Source organism: Coregonus lavaretus, assembly GCF_964263955.1.
Source record: "Coregonus lavaretus genome assembly, contig: HAP1_SCAFFOLD_622, whole genome shotgun sequence".
Taxonomy (NCBI): Eukaryota; Metazoa; Chordata; class Actinopteri; order Salmoniformes; family Salmonidae; genus Coregonus; species Coregonus lavaretus.
This window is the reverse complement of record NW_028158449.1, coordinates 186,800-201,054: the sequence shown is the minus strand read 5'-3', so window position 1 is coordinate 201,054 and position 14,255 is coordinate 186,800.

Sequence of the window (14,255 nt, the reverse complement as noted above, 5' to 3'; positions counted from 1 at the left end):
CACGTCTGGAGGAAACCTGGCACCATCCCTATGGCAAGAACAGCTCAAATACTAAACACTTTAAATCGGCACTTCAGATATTTGAGGTATTTCCCGGGACTCTCAGATATATATGAATTAGTCCCGGTATTGAAACTTGGTAGATTTTCGGAAACATATGAAACCCTATGCCTGGCTCCATTGCAGACACATTGCCAGACCTCACAAAGGCTGGATAGCTGTTTAACATATCAGTTAAACCACATCATGTGTTGTAGGTGATGAAACATTATTTCTACAACCCTGGCACCATCCCTACGGTGAAGCATGGTGTTGGCAGCATCATGCTGTGTGGATGTTTTCCAGCGGCAGGGACTGGGAGACTAGTCAGGATCGAGGGGAAGATAAATGGAGTAAAGTACAGAGAGATCCTTGATGAAAACCTGCTCCAGAGCGCTCAGGACCTCAGACTGGGGCGAAGGTTCACCTTCCAACAGGACAACGACCCTAAGCACACAGCCAAGACAACGCAGGTGTTGCTTCAGGACAAGTCTCTGAATGTCCTTGAGTGGCCCAGCCAGAGCCCGGACTTGAACCCGATCGAACATCTCTGAAGAGACCTGAACATAGCTGTGCAGCGACGCTCCACATCCAACTTGACAGAGCTTGAGAGGATCTGCAGAGAAAAATGGGAGAAACTCCGCAAATACAGGTGTGCCAAGCTTGTAGCGTCATACCCAAGAAGACTCGAGGCTGTAATCACTGCCAAAGGTGCTTCAACAAAGTACTGAGTAAAGGGTCTGAATACTTATGTAAATGTCATATTTCAGTTGTTGTTTTTTTATACTTTTGCCAAAAATAAAAATAACTAATGTTTTTGCTTTGTCATCATGGGGTAGATTGACGGATAAAAAAAACATTGAGTTTTAGAATAAGGCTGTAATGTAACAAAATGTGGAAAAGGTCAAGGGGTCTGAATACTTTCCAAATATCAGTACTGAGTTGATGTGCAGGGGTACGAGGTAATTGAGGTAGATAGGTACATATAGGTAGGGATAAAGTGACTAGGCAACGGGTTAGATAATAAACAGGAACAGCGGCATATGTGAGAAGTCAAAAGAGTTGTTAGTGCAAAAAGGGTCAATGCAGATATTCTGGGTAGCTATTGGTTATTTTATTTAACTAACTATTCAGTCTTATAGCTTGGGGGTAGAAGCTGTTCAGGCTCCTATTGGTTCCAGGCTTGGTGCATCGGTACCGCTTGCAATTGCAGTTGTAGAGAGAACAGTATGACTTGGGTGGCTGGAGTCTTTAACAGTTTTTAGGGCCTTCCTCTGACACCGCCTGGTATAGAGGTCCTGGACCCTAACCCCTACACCAAATTGGAATTCGTAACATATCATAAGTTTTGCAAATTAGTAACATAATGTACGAATTGCAATTCGTAACATATCATACGTTTTGCAAATTAATAACATAATGTACGAATTGCAATTCAAAATTATACGAAATGCTCTTGAGACCATGTTGGTGTAGAGGCTGGAGCAACATCACCATGTCTACTACCAGGCAGACTACTAGGCCTACCAGACGTCCTAGACGTACCAGACGTACCAGACGTACCAGACCTACCAGACGTACCAGACCTACCAGACGTACCAGACGTACCAGACCTACTAGATGTACCAGACCTACTAGACGGACCAGACGTACCAGACCTACCAGACGTACCAGACCTACCAGACGTACCAGACCTACTAGACCTACTAGACGTACCAGACGTACCAGACCTACTAGACCTACTAGACGTACCAGACCTACTAGACGTACCAGACCTACTAGATGTACCAGACCTACTAGACGGACCAGACGTACCAGACCTACTAGACGTACCAGACCTACTAGACGTACCAGACGTACCAGACCTACTAGACGTACCAGACCTACCAGACCTACCAGACCTACTAGACGTACCAGACGTACCAGACGTACCAGACGTACCAGACGTATTTGACAGGCGACAGGTGGCAGCCCGTCAACAGGCAGAGCTAACTGAGCTAAATGTAACACTGTTTAGTGCCAAAGAGGATATGTATTGTACTAAGAGGATATGTATTTTACTAAGAGGATATGTATTGTACTAAGAGGATATGTATTTTACTAAATTCAGACCCATGTTACTCACCCAGAAAAAGAATGGATTACAAATCAACCCCACATATGGAAAAAAAGGTTTCCTGCGCATACATTATTGGCACAATCGTGGACACTATCCGGGACGAGGGTTAGTGCTATCCGGGATCACTACCCTAAAGCAAGTTGATTCATTAGCTAGATTCTAGATCAAAGACATGTTATTGTGACAGGAGACTAAACATTTATTTCATTATCCAAGCGTCAGTTCAAAGTCTGTCTTGTTATAACATTCATATTATTACATAGTTTAGTATTTTAATCATCATCATCTGTTAGCTGAATGCAGTAATGGATACATTTTATTGGTCACATACACGTTTAGCAGATGTTATTGCGGGTGTAGCAAAATGCTTGTGTTTCTAGCTCCGACAGTGCAGTAATATCTAACAAGTAATATCGAACAATTTCACAACAATGCGCAACAATACACACAAATCTAAAGTAAAGGAATGGAATTAAGGATATATAAATATTTGGACGAGCAATGTCGGAGCGGCATGGACTAAAATACAGTAGAATAGAATACATTATATACATATGAAATGAGTATTGCAAAATATATAAACAATATTAAAGTGACTAGCGTTCCATTATTCAAGTGGCCAGTGATTTAGAGTCTATAGGGCAGCAGCGCCTCTGTGCTAGTGATGGCTATTTAACAGTCTGATGGCCTTGAGATAGAAGCTGTTTTTCAGTCTCTCGGTCCCAGCTTTGATGCACCTCTACTGACCTCGTGTTTCTTGGCCCAAGCAGGTCTCTTCTTCTTATTGGTGTCCTTTAGTAGTGGTTTCTTTGCAGCAATTTGACCATGAAGGCCTGATTCACACAGTCTCCTCTGAACAGTTGATGTTGAGATGTGTCTGTTACTTGAACTCTGTGAAGCATTTATTTGGGCTGCAATTTCTGAGGCTGGTAACTCTAATGAACTTATCCTCTGCAGCAGAGGTAACTCTGGGTCTTCCATTCCTGTGGCGGTCCTCATGAGAGCCAGTTTCATCATAGCGCTTGATGGTTTTTGCGACTGCACTTGAAGAAACTTAAAAAAGTTATTGAAATGTTCCGTATTGACTGACCTTCATGTCTTAAAGTAATGATGGACTGTCGTTTCTCTTTGCTTATTTGAGCTGTTCTTGCCATAATATGGATTTGGTCTTTTGCCAAATAGGAGATATTCTGTCATTCGTTGGAGGTTATCTAGCAAGCTTAGCAACTTTGGTCATTTGACTTTTGTTTGACTTCCATTACAAAGTTTGAATGATTCGACAATGCTATGGCCTACTCGGGTGTCAAGATAGCATAGGCCTACTGCTGAAATGCACTGAATTCATTGAGGAACATGATAACGCTTGGAATTTATGAACGGCCGGTTTCGCAATTCACAACAATGTCATTGGAGATCAAAATGTAAACACTTTAAATCGGCACTTCAGATTTTCGAGGTATTTCCCGGGACTCTCAGATATATATGAATTATTCCCGGTATCGGAAACATATGAAACCCTATGCCTGGCTCCATTGCAGACACATTGCCAGACCTCACAAAGGCTGGATAGCTGTTTAACATATCAGTTAAACCACATCATGTGTTGTAGTAGGTGGTGTATTCTCGGTTAAACCAGAACTAAAATCTTGCGTAATTTGGTCAGATGTATGTGTACATAGTCTGTCCGTGAGAGATTGTAGGTGGTGAAACACGATCTTTCCCTCCCCATGTGGTGAAGCTGAAGGATGTTCCATCATGGTGCAAGGTTCATCCTGGTGTTTGAGTACATACTCTCTGACCTCTCCGAGGTATTCAGGAACGCCCAGCGGCCTCTCACAGAGTGCCAGGTCAAAGGTTACATGATGATGCTGCTGAAATGGGTCGCCTTCTGCCAGGAGAACTGCATAATTCACAGAGTGAGTGAGACACACACACACACACACACACACACACACACATTGCGTCTGTGTTGTTCCCCGGTTATAAGCTATCATAAGGTGTTGTGTACAGCTCTACAGGTCATCTGAAGAGACTTTGGCCTGGCCAGACTCTTCAACCCTGCCTCCACAGCCACCAGGTACAGAGAAATGCAGGGTTCCTGTCCAGCAACAACCCCTGTCCCTTTGTACTTGTGTACATTTGAAATAATTGGAAAGGCCTTAGCAATATTGAAAATTCAACCTAACCTAGAGGATAAGGTAGAGAGATTTTAGTCATTTACTGGATACTTGGGCAACTGCGACCATTCTGCATCATTCAGTCCAGTCAACTGAGAGCATTCTGAATGAAATTAAATCAATTATTGAATTGAATTGAAGGAGTTTGTGTTATTCTAGGATATTGATTGTCTGTGCTGCTTAGCAACAATGGTGGAGGAAGTGGGATGTAGCTCCTTGGGTTATCTCTCTCTCTCTTTTTTTTTTTTGCACTGTCTCTATGCACACCTCACACTCATCATTGCAACTCCACGAGGTGAGATCTTGCATGGAGCCCCAGGCCGAGGGAGATTGACAGTTATTTTGTGTTTCTTCCATTTGCGAATAATCGCACCAACTGTTGTCACCTTCTCACCAAGCTGCTTGGCGATGGTCTTGTAGCCCATTCCAGCCTTGTGTAGGTCTACAATCTTGTCCCTGACATCCTTGGAGAGCTCTTTGGTCTTGGCCATGGTGGAGAGTTTGGAATCTGATTGATTGATTGCTTCTGTGGACAGGTGTCTTTTATACAGATAACAAGCTGAGATTAGGAGCACTCCCTTTAAGAGTGTGCTCCTAATCTCAGCTCGTTACCTATATAAAAGAAACCTGGGAGCCAGAAATCTTTCTGATTGAGAGGGGGTCAAATACTTATTTCCCTCATTAAAATGCAAATCAATTTATAACATTTATAACATGTGTTTTTCTGGATTTTTTTATTGTTATTCTGTCTCTCACTGTTCAAATAAACCTACCATTAAAATTATAGACTGATCATTTATTTGTCAGTGGGCAAACGTACAAAATCAGCAGGGGATCAAATACTTTTTCCCCCCACTGTAAGTCATTGGACGAAGGCGTCTTCTGTACGGGGGAGTTTTGTTAAGAGCCGCGACGCTCGGTCTGAACATTAACACGCATCACCTGCGGTACGGTTTTGGAAGCATAAGGACATTATCTTTCATATCAGCAATAAATAATTTTCTAAAAACATAATGTTAAATTAATACACACCTTTATAGGGTTAGAGTTGGTGTTCCCACACAGCCACATCTTACCGCGCGTGTTTATGGAAGACAGACGGAAGACAGACGGACCGCCTGTGCTAATTAGCTATCTAGCATGCTTCGAACGCCTGTGTGTAACGGAAGAAGGCAGCCAGAAATGTGTGTTGTCACTGAAAAATACTGTTGGTTGTACAGTGTCTAGTAAGTGTGTATTTTGAATTTGTGAAATTATTTTGATGTGATATGAAAGTAAAGGGCTTTATGTTTCTAGAACCGTATCGCAATTGAGAATCGATTGACGTTTAGATGGAGTATTTGGCTGTTTTAGCTGCAAGAGCCAGTCTACCTCTGAAAATAACATAAGGTCCTTGGACCTTAAAGTGGAACTGACTGTGTTTTAACTACCTTGCAGATATGAAACAAACGGACAATCATAATATCAGAGCAAGATGGTGGCAAGATGGAGCAAGCAGCTCACGCTGGTACAAACCTTTTAAATACTATTTCTATCGTTCTCTTTGACCATCTCTGAACTAATCACCAACAAGGATGAACGCTGAAACACCGGCCAAGAGAAATCTCAATATGTTGGAGCCGACTACCACGTCTCCGTCTACAAATCGAGGATGTCGCATTCAGACGTTGCATGTATTTGGGGCCACATGCAGACACTTTCTGTATTTGGGGGTACAGGCACGCAGCTTCCCGGCAAGGATGAGTCGGTTTTATCTCAACTCTTCCTTATTTTGGGACAGCTTGGTGATCTTGGTTTACTCAAAATGCTCACTGATATGAAATCTACCGGTATCACAGTCAATTCCATCTTCACAGACATGGAATTATTCAAGACAAAATGTATCCAACTTGAGACTGAAATCGTGAAGGTAAACCAGGATGCTGCAACACAATCAGCCAGGATGCTGCAACACAATCAACCAGGATGCTGCAACACAATCAGCCAGGATGCTGCAACACAATCAGCCAGGATGCTGCAACACAATCAGCCAGGATGCTGCAACACAATCAGCCAGGATGTGATCAAACACTGTGATCAGTATCTATGCCGAGAACACTGTGATCAGTATCTATGCAGAGAACACCGTGATCAGTATCTATGCAGAGAACACCGTGATCAGTATCTATGCAGAGAACACCGTGATCAGTATCTATGCAGAGAACACCGTGATCAGTACCTATGCAGAGAACACTGTGATCAGTATCTATGCAGAGAACACTGATCAGTATCTATGCAGAGAACACTGTGATCAGTATCTATGCAGAGAACACCGTGATCAGTACCTATGCAGAGAACACTGTGATCAGTATCTATGCAGAGAACACCGTGATCAGTACCTATGCAGAGAACACTGTGATCAGTATCTATGCAGAGAACACCGTGATCAGTATCTATGCAGAGAACACCGTGATCAGTATCTATGCAGAGAACACTGTGATCAGTATCTATGCAGAGAACACCGTGATCAGTATCTATGCAGAGAACACTGTGATCAGTACCTATGCAGAGAACACCGTGATCAGTATCTATGCAGAGAACACCGTGATCAGTCCCTATGCAGAGAACACCGTGATCAGTATCTATGCAGAGAACACCGTGATCAGTATCTATGCAGAGAACACCGTGATCAGTCCCTATGCAGAGAACACCGTGATCAGTCCCTATGTAGAGAACACCGTGATCAGTCCCTATGTAGAGAACACCGTGATCAGTATCTATGCAGAGAACACCGTGATCAGTATCTATGCAGAGAACACCGTGATCAGTATCTATGCAGAGAACACCGTGATCAGTCCCTATGTAGAGAACACCGTGATCAGTATCTATGCAGAGAACACCGTGATCAGTCCCTATGCAGAGAACACCGTGATCAGTATCTATGCAGAGAACACCGTGATCAGTATCTATGCAGAGAACACCGTGATCAGTATCTATGCAGAGAACACCGTGATCAGTATCTATGCAGAGAACACCGTGATCAGTCCCTATGTAGAGAACACCGTGATCAGTATCTATGCAGAGAACACCGTGATCAGTATCTATGCAGAGAACACAGTGATCAGTACCTATGCAGAGAACACCGTGATCAGTATCTATGCAGAGAACACTGTGATCAGTATCTATGCAGAGAACACTGTGATCAGTATCTATGCAGAGAACACCGTGATCAGTACCTATGCAGAGAACACCGTGATCAGTACCTATGCAGAGAACACCGTGATCAGTATCTATGCAGAGAACACTGTGATCAGTATCTATGCAGAGAACACCGTGATCAGTCCCTATGCAGAGAACACTGTGATCAGTATCTATGCAGAGAACACCGTGATCAGTATCTATGCAGAGAACACTGATCAGTATCTATGCAGAGAACACCGTGATCAGTCCCTATGTAGAGAACACCGTGATCAGTACCTATGCAGAGAACACCGTGATCAGTACCTATGCAGAGAACACCGTGATCAGTATCTATGCAGAGAACACTGTGATCAGTATCTATGCAGAGAACACCGTGATCAGTCCCTATGCAGAGAACACCGTGATCAGTATCTATGCAGAGAACACCGTGATCAGTATCTATGCAGAGAACACTGATCAGTATCTATGCAGAGAACACTGTGATCAGTCCCTATGTAGAGAACACCGTGATCAGTATCTATGCAGAGAACACCGTGATCAGTATCTATGCAGAGAACACCGTGATCAGTATCTATGCAGAGAACACCGTGATCAGTCCCTATGTAGAGAACACCGTGATCAGTATCTATGCAGAGAACACCGTGATCAGTCCCTATGCAGAGAACACCGTGATCAGTATCTATGCAGAGAACACCGTGATCAGTATCTATGCAGAGAACACCGTGATCAGTATCTATGCAGAGAACACCGTGATCAGTATCTATGCAGAGAACACCGTGATCAGTCCCTATGCAGAGAACACCGTGATCAGTATCTATGCAGAGAACACCGTGATCAGTATCTATGCAGAGAACACCGTGATCAGTATCTATGCAGAGAACACCGTGATCAGTATCTATGCAGAGAACACCGTGATCAGTCCCTATGTAGAGAACACCGTGATCAGTATCTATGCAGAGAACACCGTGATCAGTATCTATGCAGAGAACACAGTGATCAGTACCTATGCAGAGAACACCGTGATCAGTATCTATGCAGAGAACACTGTGATCAGTATCTATGCAGAGAACACTGTGATCAGTATCTATGCAGAGAACACCGTGATCAGTACCTATGCAGAGAACACCGTGATCAGTATCTATGCAGAGAACACTGTGATCAGTATCTATGCAGAGAACACCGTGATCAGTACCTATGCAGAGAACACCGTGATCAGTACCTATGCAGAGAACACCGTGATCAGTACCTATGCAGAGAACACCGTGATCAGTATCTATGCAGAGAACACTGTGATCAGTATCTATGCAGAGAACACCGTGATCAGTCCCTATGCAGAGAACACCGTGATCAGTATCTATGCAGAGAACACCGTGATCAGTATCTATGCAGAGAACACCGTGATCAGTACCTATGCAGAGAACACCGTGATCAGTACCTACAGTGGCTTGCGAAAGTATTCACCCCCCTTGGCATTTTTCCTATTTTGTTGCCTTACAACCTGGAATTAATTTTTGAGGGTTTGTATCATTGAATTTACACAACATGCCTACCACTTTGAAGATGCAAAATATGTTTTATTGTGAAACAAACAAGAAATAAGACCAAAAAAACAGAACTTGAACGTGCATAACTATTCACCCCCCCAAAGTCAATACTTTGTAGAGCCACCTTTTGCAGCAATTACAGCTGCAAGTCTCTTGGGGTATGTCTCTATAAGCTTGGCACATCTAGCCACTGGGATTTTTGCCCATTCTTCAAGGCAAAACTGCTCCAGCTCCTTCAAGTTGGATCGGTTCCGCTGGTGTACAGGAATCTTTAAGTCATACCACAGATTCTCAATTGGATTGAGGTCTGGGCTTTGACTAGGCCATTCCAAGACATTTAAATGTTTCCCCTTAAACCACTAGAGTGTTCTCGGGGTGATGAGAGGTGTTGGGTTTGCGCCAGACATAGCGTTTTCCTTGATGGCCAAAAATGATATTTTTTTATAACCCAACCCTGATCTGTACTTCTCCACAACTTTGTCTCTGACCTGTTTGCAGAGCTCCTTGGTCTTCATGGTGCCGCTTGCTTGGTGGTGCCCCTTGCTTAGTGGTGTTGCAGACTCTGGGGCCTTTCAGAATAGGTGTATATATACACTGAGATCATGTGACACTTAGATTGCACACAGGTGGACTTTATTTAACTAATTATGTGACTTCTGAAGGTAATTGGTTGCACCCGATCTTATTTAGGGGCTTCATAGCAAAGGGGGTGAGTACAGTTGAAGTCGGGAGTTTACATAAACCTTAGCCAAATACATTTAAACTCAGTTTTTCACAATTCCTGACATTTAATCCTAGTAAAAATTCCCTGTCTTAGGTCAGTTAGGATCACCACTTTATTTTAAGAATGTGAAATGTCAGAATAATAGTAGAGAGAACGATTTATTTCAGCTTTTATTTCTTTCATCACATTCCCAGTGGGTCAGAAGTTTACATATACTCAATTAGTATTTGGTAGCATTGCCTTTAAATTGTTTATCTTGGGTCAAACGTTTTGGGTAGCCTTCCACAAGCTTCCCACAATACGTTGGGTGAATTTTGGCCCATTCCTCCTGACAGAGCTGGTGTAACTGAGTCAGGTTTGTAGGCCTCCTTGCTCGCACACGCTTTTTCAGTTCTGCCCACACATTTTCTATAGGATTGAGGTCAGGGCTTTGTGATGGCCACTCCAATACCTTGACTTTGTTGTCCTTAAGCCATTTTGCCACAACTTTGGAAGTATGCTTGGGGTCATTGTCCATTTGGAAGACCCATTTGCGACCAAGCTTTAACTTCCTGACTGATGTCTTGAGATGTTGCTTCAATATAGCCACATAATTTTCCTTCCTCATGATGCCATCTATTTTGTGAAGTGCACCAGTCCCTCCTGCAGCAAAGCACCCCCACAGCATGATGCTGCCACCCCTGTGCTTCACGGTTGGGATGGTGTTCTTCGGCTTGCAAGCGTTCCCCTTTTTCCTCCAAACATAACGATGGTCATTATGGCCAAACAGTTCTATTTTTGTTTCATCAGACCAGAGGACATTTCTCCAAAAAGTACGAACTTTGTCCCCATGTGCAGTTGCAAACAGTAGTCTGGCTTTTTTATGGCGGTTTTGGAGTAGTGGCTTCTTCCTTGCTGAGCGGCCTTTCAGGTTATGTCGATATAGGACTCGTTTTACTGTGGCTATAGATACGTTTGTACCTGTTTCCTCCAGCATCTTCACAAGGTCCTTTGCTGCTGTTCTGGGATTGATTTGCACTTTTCGCACCAAAGTACGTTCATCTCTAGGAGACAGAACGCGTCTCCTTCCTGAGCGGTATGATGGCTGCGTGGTCCCATGGTGTTTATACTTGCGTACTATTGTTTGTACAGATGAACGTGGTACCTTCAGGCATTTGGAAAATTGCTCCCAAGGATGAACCAGACTTGTGGAGGTCTACAATATTTTTTCTGAGGTCTTGACTGATTTTCTTTTGATTTTCCCATGATGTCAAGCAAAGAGGCACTGAGTCTGAAGGTAGGCCTTGAAATACATCCACAGGTACGACTCAAATTATGTCAATTAGCCTATCAGAAGCTTCTAAAGCCATGACATCATTTTCTGTAATTTTCCAAGCTGTTTAAAGGCACAGTCAACTTAGTGTATGTAAACTTCTGACCCACTGGAATTTGATACAGTGAATTATAAGTGAATTATCTGTCTGTAAACAATTGTTGGAAAAATTACTTGTGTCATGCACAAAGTAGATGTCCTAACCGACTTGCCAAAACTATAGTTTGTTAACAAGAAATGTGTGGAGTGGTTGAAAAATGAGTTTTAACGACTCCAACCGAAGAGGATGTAAACTTCCCACTTCAACTGTATGCACGCACCACTTTTCCGTTATTTATTTTTTAGAATATTTTTTAACAAGTTATTTTTTTCATTTCACTTCAACATTTTGGACTATTTTGTGTATGTCCATTACATGAAATCCAAATAAAAATCAATTTAAATTACAGGTTGTAATGCAACAAAATAGGAAAAACTCCAAGGGGGATGAATACACTGTGTGTGTGTGTCTCCGGCGCGGCTCACTCTTGGATTGCGTCCTACCTGACCGGTCGCTCCTACCAAGTGGCGTGGCGAGAAGCTGTCTCCGCACCACGTGCTCTCACCACTGGTGTCCCCCAGGGCTCAGTTCTAGGCCCTCTCCTATTCTCTCTATACACCAAGTCACTTGGCTCTGTCATATCCTCACATGGTCTCTCCTATCATTGGTACGCAGACGACACACTATTAATTTTCTCCTTTCCCCCTTCTGATAACCAGGTGGCGAATCGCATCTCTGCATGTCTGGCAGACATATCAGTGTGGATGTCGGATCACCACCTCAAGCTGAACCTCGGCAAGACGGAGCTGCTCTTTGCTGCTCTGGCACCCCAATGGTGTAACAAGATCCCTCACGACGCCAGGACAGCGGAGTCACTGACCACCTTCCGGAGACACTTGAAACCCCACCTCTTTAAGGAATATCTGGAATAGTATAAAGTAATCCTTCTACCCCCCCCCCCCCCCCCCATAAAAAAAGTAATTTAAAAAACTGGTTGTCCCACTGGCTATCATAAATTGAATGCACCAATTTGTAAGTTGCTCTGGATAAGAGCGTCTGCTAAATTATGTAAATGTAAATATATATATATATATATATAACCGTTCAAAAGTTTGGGGTCACTTAGAAATGTCCTTGTTTTCCATGAAAACATACATGAAATGAGTTTGAATAGGAAATATAGCAAAATGAATAGGAAATGTAGTCATTGACAAGGTTAGAAATAAGGATTTTTAATTGAAATAATAATTGTGTCCTTCAAACTTTGCTTTCGTCAAAGAATCCTCCATTTGCAGCAATTACAGCCTTGCAGACCTTTGGCATTCTAGTTGTCAATTTGTTGAGGTAATCTGAAGAGATTTCACCCCATGCTTCCTGAAGCACCTCCCACAAGTTGGATTGGCTTGATGGGCACTTCTTACGTACCATACGGTCAAGCTGCTCCCACAACAGCTCAATAGGGTTGAGATCCGGTGACTGTGCTGGCCACTCCATTATAGACAGAATACCAGCTGACTGCTTCTTCCCTAAATAGTTATTGCATAGTTTGGAGCTGTGCTTTGGGTCATTGTCCTGTTGTAGGAGGAAATTGGCTCCAATCAAGCGCCGTCCACAGGGTATGACATGGCGTTGCTAAATGGAGTGATAGCCTTCCTTCTTCAAGATCCCTTTTACCCTGCACAAATCTCCCACTTTACCACCACCAAAGCACCCCCAGACCATCACATTGCCTCCACCATGCTATACAGATGGCATCAAGCACTCCTCCATCATCTTTTAATTTGGTCTGCGTCTCACAAATGTTACGCTTTGTGATCCGAACACCTCAAACTTCGATTCGTCTGTCCATAAAACTTTTTCCAATCTTCCTCTGTCCAGTGTCTGAGTTCTTTTCCCCATCTTAATCTTTTCTTTTTATTGGCCAGTCTGAGATATGGCTTTTTCTTTGCAACTCTGCCTAGAAGGTCAGCATCCCGGAGTCGCCTCTTCACTGTTGACGTTGAGACTGGTGTTTTGCGGGGTACTATTTAATGAAGCTGCCAGTTGAGGACCTGTGAGGCATCTGTTTCTCAAACTAGACACTAATGTATTTGTCCTCTTGCTCAGTTGTGCACCGGGGCCTCCCACTCCTCTTTCTATTCTGGTTAGAGACAGTTTGCGCTGTTCTGTGAAGGGAGTAGTACACAGCGTTGTACGAGATCTTCAGTTTCTTGGCAATTTCTCGCATGGAATAGCCTTCATTTCTCAGAACAAGAATAGACTGACGAATTTCAGAAGAAAGTTATTTGTTTCTGGCCATTTTGATCCTGTAATCGAACCCACAATTGCTGATGCTCCAGATACTCAACTAGTCTCAAGAAGGCCAGTTTTATTGCTTCTTTAATCAGCACAACAGTTTTCAGCTGTGCTAACATAATTGCAAAAGGGTTTTCTAATACTCAATTAGCCTTTTAAAATGATAAACTTGGATTAGCAAACACAACGTGCCATTGGAACACAGGACTGATGGTTGCTGATAATGGGCCTCTGTACGCCCATGTAGATACTCCATTAAAAATCAGCCATTTCCATCTACAATAGCCATTTACAACATTAACAATGTCTACACTGTATTTCTGATCAATTTGATGCTATTTTAAATGGACAAAAAATTGCTTTTCTTTCGAAAACAAGGACATTTCTAAGTGACCCCAAACATTTGAACGGTAGTGTATATATTTAAATAGTGTATACAGTACCAGTTAAAGGTTTGGACACACCTACTCATTCCGGGGTTTTTCTTTATTTTTACAATTTTCTACATTGTAGAATATTAGTGAAGACATCAGAACTATGAACTAACACATATGGAATCATGTAGTAAGCAAAGAAATGTTAAACAAATCAAAATATATTTGAGATTTGAGATTCTTCAAATAGCCACCCTTTGCCTTGATGACAGCTTTGCACACTCTTGGCATTCTCTCAACCAGCTTCATGAGGTAGTCACCTGGAATGCATTTCAATTAACAGGTGTGCCTTGTTAAAAGTTAATTTGTGGAATTTATTTCCTTCTTAATGTGTTTGAGCCAATCAGTTGTGTTGTGACAAGGTAGGGGTGGTATACAGAAGATAGCCCTA